Source organism: Melopsittacus undulatus, chromosome 5, assembly GCF_012275295.1.
Source record: "Melopsittacus undulatus isolate bMelUnd1 chromosome 5, bMelUnd1.mat.Z, whole genome shotgun sequence".
In the NCBI taxonomy this organism is placed as follows: Eukaryota; Metazoa; Chordata; class Aves; order Psittaciformes; family Psittaculidae; genus Melopsittacus; species Melopsittacus undulatus.
In genome coordinates this window covers 21,463,915-21,472,713 of record NC_047531.1, presented here as the reverse complement: position 1 = coordinate 21,472,713, position 8,799 = coordinate 21,463,915, and the positions used below count along the sequence as shown (strand labels likewise).

Below are 8,799 nucleotides of genomic sequence, written 5' to 3'. Positions count from 1 at the left end.
TTCTCTTTGAAGGTTGTCTGTGGTTTCAGTTCATTTCCATTCTAAAGAAATCTGATTTTTTTAATAATAAAAGCCTCCTCCAGGTCTTAGCAGGTCTGGAGATCTGTGCTAGGCCAGTGCTGGTGGAGAATTGTGGACAAATGTAAGCCAAACAGGCGACTCAATTCCTCTGTCTAATACCCACAGAATCAGAGCAACCTGCTACAGGTGGTTGTGCAGACATTCACCCAGCCAGTTATGAGCTTGTGGGAGGACAAAACATTCCCAGCTGCTGGCCTTCTCTCAGGGGTGTTTGTTGCAGTGCTGCTTTTCACTGGACGCTTGGATGTTTTATGGTAGGGAACAGCATCCTGCCATCAGCTGGTAACAAACTGACTGCTGCTGCAGGTTGAAGGCAAGAGCTCTGCCTTCCATTAGCAGGTTGCCGGACACCTGACATGAGTTCTTGGCTTCTCCCTTCAAAAATGCCAGCAGTCCCTGTAAGGGGAATGGGACCAACCCAATTCAGTGTGGGTTCAGATGATGTGCAGCCAAGCAAGCCTGGGCAGTAAATGTGTTTTCTGAATGGATTAGGGAAATATGTTGAGCAGGTGCCTGTTCAGCAAAGGCTGTGCATTCTGGAAGCAGTAGGGTCTGTGGAAAAAATGCAAATGTGAAATACGTGGAACGTGAATGTCAAGAGTGCAAAATGCCTGTATACATAAGCTGCAAATCATTTTACCTCATGGGACCTGTACAGAAACTGGTGTCTATTGTAATAGATTGCACTTATCATCCTTATCATCCAACTGTGGATTTCTGTCACCCATTCTGGACATGCCTATCCTTCCTCCCCCATTTGTATAGGGACTGTAGGAGAGTAGATAGGCTGGAGAGAAACTTTTAGGTAGCTCAAGTTAGGCGATATGAAATAGGACTAAATCCCAGGGGTCAAATGAATGCTGTTACAGATAGCTTGAATTCTGATATTTCCCAAGGTTGCTGTAGCTCTTTCAAGAGGTTTCTTGGATGTGTATGAAGGGGTCTGTCAATTCCAAGGTTACCTCAAAATAATTTACACATGAGTTGCACAGAAAGCTGAACTCTCTAGAGATCAGAAAAGTGCTAAAATGCTCAATTTCTTCTAATGTAACGTTTCCAGGTGAAAAAACAAGGCATGGCCACTGAGACTTGACAGCCTTGATGACCCAACAGTTTGAGCTATTCTCACTGCAGTCTCTGTTCTTTTGACAAAGATTTTTCACATTTGTGAAGGTGTCACAAGCATGATGTGCAATGAGCTTGTAATATATGATTTTGAATAGTGTCTTTCATTGCCTAGAGACCTTTAACACAGGCTCTCCATGTCTGCTTAGGGCAGTAGTATTGAAGTGGAGGGAATTTTACCTTAGCAAAATAAGAAGGTAAAATCTAGGCAAGAATGCAGTTCCTGAGTCTGAATTATATTTAGCTCTAACTCCTTGCAGGCTCCATTTTCACTGTCAATAACAGATGTGCTGTTTGCAGTGTATGGCTGAACAAATCTATTTTCAAACATCTCCTTGATTCCTTCACAATCTGTTGCATTCCATCGGTGGTACAATAAGCTGCTCAGTTGGGAGAAGAAATGTGGACTATGGGAGCAAACTTGACTTTATTCATTTTGAGGGGAGAAAAAGGAAATTAAATAAAAAAGGTTTGGATTCTTTTCATTTATTCATAATAAGTCAAATGAGGAAATCTAGTTTTGCAACTTCAGGCTCCAGGAATGGTGATAGAAACAATAATAAATATTAGCTTTTATTAGTAAAGAATTCTCTTTTGATTACTTACAGCTGCTTATTTGCACATACTGTTTAAATTGTGCCCATGCCAGCAGTGCCTTTTTAAACAACCATATGTGATCTTTCTCAAGATCTCAATGCACTGCAGAATTTGAAATTTTATACCACAAATACATACATTAATTCTCACTCAGCATAGTTATAATAAATCAATTTTTTACTCTGAAAGTAAATAAATTTTAAGTTGACAATTAAATGACTCATTGAGGTTGACAAGAAATATTAAAATTTCCCAAGAACATTAGCATTCAAGAGCCAGGATTAGTTCCAAGGAATAGCTATGTCTTTTCTGACCGGGTTTGAATGATTGTCCTTTCAATGCTACCTTATGTCAGGGTGAAAACCTTCTGAAAGAGCTTATAGAGAGTGATGAAAACTTCTGAAGCCTAACTCTGTAAATGGCATTCCCAAGGTCTTCCAGGTGGGCACTTCAATAATCTGGTCAAGACAAAAAAAAAAAAAGGAATTAGGGAAGAGGCAGAAGTTATGATACTTATCAAAAAATAAAACATGAGGGTTGTCTTTTTATTAAACTTCTGAATATTAAACCTAAAAATTAATGTTTTGCCATTGGCACTGGTTTGTGAGGCTGGAGCTTAGAAAGGAGTACAGTATTTCCACAAGAGTCCAAAATGAGTGGGTATAAATCAATTTCATTCCATTGCCTTCAGTTAATGCCAGGTTAGGGTGTAGCTAACTATTAATCCCATAAATACAAATACATGTTTGTTCACCTGGACTAATTCCTGAGAGCAATGTGGGTTTGTCATTGACAGCAAGCCCAGTGTGTCCAGTGTTGGTCTCTGACACTGAGATCAACTAGCAGGAAACAGGATATTCCTATGCCATTAAACTCTCTTGTCTGCCAAAACTGGATCAACTCATGCAGTTTGCCTCTTGAGAGTGGTATGCTAATGCCTGAATAATGGCTAGGAACTACATGGAGAAGTATTTCTTGGTCCTGGCCAGTAGTGTGCTGAGAATTTAGTTTGGGAGTGTTGATCCTAGCCTTCCTTCAGCTGCATGCTGAGAAAGAGACCATACACTGCACATTCTGCTGCAACTCCAGGAAAAAAACAAGGTGGAAAAGGATAATCTTGCCTTGTTGACCCCTAAACATGCAGAGCTGCTCCTCAGGCATCCTTCTCACACTGATACTGTAATGGTCAAAATATGTGTGGTGGGTTGACTGTGGCTAGCAGTCAAACTCCACCCAGCTGCTCAGTCAGCACCCTCAGCGGGACATGCCATGGGGAAAATAGGAATAACAGGAGCAAGTGAGCTCGTGGGTAAGGATTAGGATAAAGACATGTGTTGTCCCCTCAGCTATTTCTCATACTTTTTGTTCCCTCCTTCTCTGCCTGTCTGGTATTTCCTCCCCTTTCTTAAACAATGTTATCACGGGGGGAGGGGAGGGGGGCAGCAGGTTGTCTGAGGGGCTCAGCTGTGCCTGTGGTGGGTCTGTTCAGGGTGCCTGGAACTGCTTCTGTCTGGCACAGGACAGGGGCAGGCCCTGGCTTCATCTCACATAGGCCACCCCTGCAGCATCCCTCTCTGCCAAAACCTTGCCATGGATATCCAACACCATGTCCTGGAAGGGTAACAGCAGAAAAGTATGGTCTGGAGTAAGCTGTCCAAGCTCTGAACATACCTGGTGAGGTTGTGCATAACAGTCCCTGAGACGAAACTGAGAAAATAAAGGGATCATTAGTAGAATTAAATTTGCATTTTCTATTGAAACAACTTTTTCTTTCTGCCATGTTAACACTGTGCAAATGGTGGTACTCTGTTGGCAATGTTTTCCATGAATAGAGGTAACTTTTTATGGTATTGCATTTATGTTATATAGTGCCAATTTTTAGATCAGTGTAATGTTGTATTAATTCAGCAGACCTATAAAAGTCAAAGATAATTGTGGATATATGACACACTTAAACAAAGTTGTAATATCAGTTTAGAAGTAATTCAGGTTCACTTGACAAGAGCTATTTCCCTAAACCCATGTTGACGAGGGTTTATTACATTCCTCTCCTCTAAATCTTTTTAATGTTGAACCAGTGAAAAATAGTATTTACTGATTCCAGAAGGAAGGTAAAAGAAAGAAGGTAAGTGAAAGAAAGAGGTGAGTGAATACTCACAGTATAGGAATGAGGGCAAGATGGCACTGATGATTTAGTTTAGGGAAACATAGCAGTGCTTCTTTAGCAACCCCTCTTCTGGGTTTTTTTGCTATCTGCAAGAAGACCTGAAGTCTCCAGTCACTTAAAGAAGATGAGATCATAGTGATGAAAGGTTTCTATTCCAAGTGACAACCACAACAATATCAAACCATTATCTAAAATAGTTCATACAAGTAAAGAAAGGGTTAAAGAAAAAAAGCTGAGATTATCAAACCCCAAGATTCTCATTGCTATTCCCCAAAGGCTATGTTTGATAAATAAGACAAATGGGAAATTGGGAATTAATGAGCAAAATTTTATGTGCTGCATGCTGGGTCTAATAATGAAAGCATAGGCGGCTGGGCCTATCCATATTTGTGGGGCTGTAAATATCAATGACAGGAGAGCAGATGGACTGGAAGGAGCAAGCTTTACTCTAGTGACTGCCACATGCCCACCATTAGGGTTGTGGGACCCATGGTGACACCCCTGCGCCTTCAGAAGCACAGAGGTGTCACCTGCTCAGACAGCCAGAACCTGATTAGATCACATCCACTGTGTATTTCCTGAATATAACTTATTTTTCCAACTTCCATTTCTTGATTCTTATCTTTTCTTATCTGGTTGTTTATGCCTTCTCCTTAATGGAAGTCTGCTTCAGCTGACTAAGCTTGAATCCTTTGCAATGTTATTCTAAGCCTGTGGCCAAAAAGGCAGCTAAAAGAAAAACTTTAAACAACCTGATGCTTGTATACAGCTGTGAGTGATAATGTTATACATGCATCTGTCATTCTTCAGCAGAGAGTTGTACCAGAAACAGAGCCTGCATTTGTTTTCTCTTGCTTTTATGTGGCTTTCTCCAATTGTGTTCAGAAAAGCCAGATCAGGGTCCAGCAGAAAAAAAGCAAAAAGCCTCCCAGCTCGTCTCTTTTCTCCTCTTTCCCCCTCCCTTTCCCTTTCCCCGTCTCCAGTCTCTCCTCCATCTCTTGACATGGGCTCTTATCTTAGCACCGTCTCATGTGTTGGCAAATGGAGAAAAAGTTGGTCCTTTATGTAATTTTTCTGACGTTAAAAGAAAGGGTACAAGGGATAGTTATCAAATGACTGTCTCTGTTGATGCTTTTAAGAGCTCAACTGGGTAACTGGGAGTTTCTTTCTTTTTTTGAAACTTTAGTTTAAAAGTTTGAGTGGTGCTATTCTGCCACAAGAAAAGCTCCTTGTGAAATCTCTGCACTTAAAACTTCAAACATCATCTATTTGTTTATCTCTGTACAAGAGATACAAGAGAGAGGTGCATTCAGTACATTTGTACTCTGGACCAGTTAATACTGAGGAAATGAACATGGCTTATATTTATTGAAAGCCCTCTGGCTTGTTACCTGGGAGGCTGATATACTGTTTCATAAATCACAGAATAATAGAATGGTTTGGGTTGAAAAGGACCTTCAAAGATCACCTAGTCCACTCCCCCTTGCTATGAGCAGGGACACCTTCTGCTAGATCAGGTTGCTCATAGCCCCGTCTAATCTGACTTTGAACACTTTCAGGTATGGGGAATCCGCATCCTCTCTGGGCAGCCTGTTCCAGTCTCTCACCACACTTACTACAAAAACTAGTTTTGTTCAGCAGTTATGTAGGACTTTTTGGCCTCTAAAATGCCACACTTGACCTTTCAGCTAACTATTGCAGAGTGCAGCTCTCTCAGGGCCAGATCATCTTTTCCCTTTCATGTTCTGTAAGCTGGAGATATGGGAGGAAAAAAAGTCATCTGCACAAAACTAGGTATAAAACCATGGAAATATGAGAAAGTTTCTTTCTGAGTGGGATATTTCTGAGGGGCCCTGGTTCTGTGTAAGGTCAAAGTCAAGGAAAAGGTGCCACTCTAAACACATCACGCTTCTCCAATCAATCAGCAGGCTTAAAATGATCTCCTAGGGAGGTCTCTCCTTCTCCAATCTGGTTGCATCTCTCTTTGCAGGAGGACAGCAGACATCACCATTGTAACAACCACCCATTGGAATTAATAGGGATCATCACACAGCTCCTTCATGGGTATCATTATGGTTCACTTGTATCATTACATGAACAAAGAGCACAAATCTGACTCTCAGTCCAGCCCTCTTGTACTGTCAGGCATTTTTCTTTCTCTTTGTTCTCTAGTGTAAAACATTCAAACCACAATTGCCAGCCAACAGCTAAGGTGTCACAGTCTGGAGGCAAACAATGAAAGAGCTCCTGGGCGTATGGGCTTTGTACAGTAGCACACTCGGCTTTGGCTAGACTGTGTTTCACAGTCGGTTGCCATAGCAAGCCCAGCGCTGAAAGTGGCATAACTAGCTCAGAGTGGTAATGAGAGAACGTAGGCTGCAAGGTAGGGTAGGTTGGGCATGGTGCCATGCTATATGCAGGTTCAAACTAATGCCACCTGATGATCCACCTCTGTAGGAGCATCTAGTTGTACTCAAATAAGTAACCTGTCTTCAGAACCTAGACTGCACAGGTGCTCATCTTAGGGGTCCTTTGTAACAATTCAGAGTAGTAGATAATGGAAGAACTATTTTACCAGGCCTCAGGATCACTCCCTGCAAGTGTCATTCTGGATCCTTCTAACCTGTTTCTTTTGGCTTGCTGTGAGCTTCAAGCTTGCCTAGTGCTGAGGAGTAATTCCATGTTAGGTTAGGAGGTTCTCATGAATGCTCTGCTCTTGCCTCATGCTGGCTAGGGAAGAAGACTTTTTAGAACCTCATTTACATTGACTTTGGTATACAGAACATACAGTGAAAGTGAAGCATTTCACTGTATGTATTCCTTATTATTTCCTTAAAATCTTGATTTTATTTCTTCATTTGCTATATTCCTTTTTTTTTCCTCTCATCCACTTGCAGGTGTGTGTGGATGACTGCCATTCAAGGCGGGCTCTTTGCTCTTTAAAGGACATCAGAAATCCACACGGGCCAAATGACCCTGCATCTGCTCCATGCAGGGCATGAAAACAGGGAGTGTGAAATCTAACTCTAAATTCAGGTTCTTGGTAAAGCTTGTCTTTTAGGTTTAATTGGTGCCCTAGAGGAACATGGAGGCCAGAGTCACCCCTGAGGACTAAAATAACCAGCCTTTGGACTTAACCTCGTTAACCATGTGTGAAACCACTATTGTGATTTCAAAGTCTTGCAAAGTATTAAATATAGAGCATGCCAGAAGTGATTTTGCAGTTAATAAAAATGTTCATCCATTTAAATAATCAGGCTGTAGTCTCATTACAGCTGTATTGCACGAAACATTATTTGTGGAGAAGAGTTCTTAATCATCCACTTCAGTAAATTTTATAGGGAAACCAGCTTTAGTGAGTGAGTTAATTTCAAAGAATAACATGTTTGGTCTTGGATTATTCTTTCACAGCTGAAAAGAAAATCAAAGTGTTTTGGAAATTATTCTGAAAGAACAGAAAATTATAAACAACGTAAAATGAATGACTTGTAACTGCCCCTTTGCAAAAGAGGAAAATAGAACTCACAAAACAGATCCTGCCTTCAGTAAGACAAACTGATGTACAGACAACACTTCTTCCAACACAGGAATCAGGCACCAGTTCAGACTTTAGGGAACATAAACTCAGAGAGACTTTCAAACCTTCCAGATGGAAGATTTTACCCTTTTACCCAAAGATCCTTTTAGCCAGTAGACAGTGTTGACATTGCTAATGAGAGATGGCAAATACCTTTTTAACTCTCTCTGTGGTCTTGTGTGCTGTTGTAAACAATACACCTAATAATAGCGGAAATAAAGTCTTTGATGCTGTTGCTGGCTGGGAGGGGGGATTTTGGATGACTTATGTATCATGTTAGTAACAGATATTTTAATGTTAATATGCATGGTTTTGAAGACTTGAAAGGAAAGTGTAGGCCAGGGAGTGCCATCTAAATGAAATGACGTGTGTTCTTCTGGCCACAAGCTCATCCAGGGAGTTCATGAAATGAGTGTTTTGCCCATGCATGCTGCCTGTTGTTCTCCTGCCATGCTGCACTGTGAAAAGCCTGCCTCTTTGTTCCTCCCGTTAGGTAGTGGGAGGCTGCTGTTGGGTCTGCCTGAAAGCAGGGTACTCAACTGCATCTCCTTCACCTTCTTTCCCAGGAGGGTGCTCCAACACCCAACCATTGCTATGGCCCTACACTGAACATGTTACAGTTGATATATATCTTTCTTGTACTTACTGAGACAGACAGACCAGGCACAGTACTTCAGGTGAGGTCCAACAGCTTCTACGTAGAGATGGATAATCCCTTCCTGAAGTAATTTCCAACCTTAATTATCCCATAATGCTATGAAATGAGTGCTGTCTAGTAGGTCCAAAAGTCCTAAGGAAATAAGGTAAGTAGAGGGGGGATGCTTATAGGAGGGATATTATAGGAGAGAAGTTCTTGAGGCAACAAGGGAGAAGTCACAATGAGTGCTAGAAATCTCACCTCCAAAAGTTCAGTAAAACAGTCCAAGGTTTTGCTTGAGATCATGGTAATCCTCTGCAAATGGAGCTGATGAACTGATGAACTTCAGAAGAAAATTCCTGAAACAGAACCTGCTGATTTTAGGGTATAAGATAGCACAGGAAACTGTCCTCACTGGAAGGGTCTTTTCTATTATTACTGCTTTCAAATGCAACACTGAGAGGAAGAAATAGATACAAGAATACTTGCAAGCCTCTTAGTTTCTGGGCATGCTTTGGTATACTTTAGCATTGCAGTCCATGGCAAAAACTCTTCCTCTTCTCCTGGCTGAGAAGGGAATATGGAAAAGAAAAGGGGAGGCCAACAAATGATATC

General features: G+C 41.3%; 1 long non-coding RNA gene across 1 annotated transcript; it reads right to left on the bottom strand.

The window, feature by feature from the left end:
• Positions 1-2,138: 2,138 nt before the first annotated feature.
• On the bottom strand, positions 2,139-8,498 carry LOC115946021 (uncharacterized). The gene is made up of 3 exons (XR_004080175.2): positions 8,446-8,498; positions 8,194-8,337; positions 2,139-2,261 (listed from the first exon to the last, which is right to left on the bottom strand). It is a non-coding gene; the product is annotated as an uncharacterized lncRNA (long non-coding RNA).
• Between the last annotated feature and the right edge of the window lie 301 nt (positions 8,499-8,799).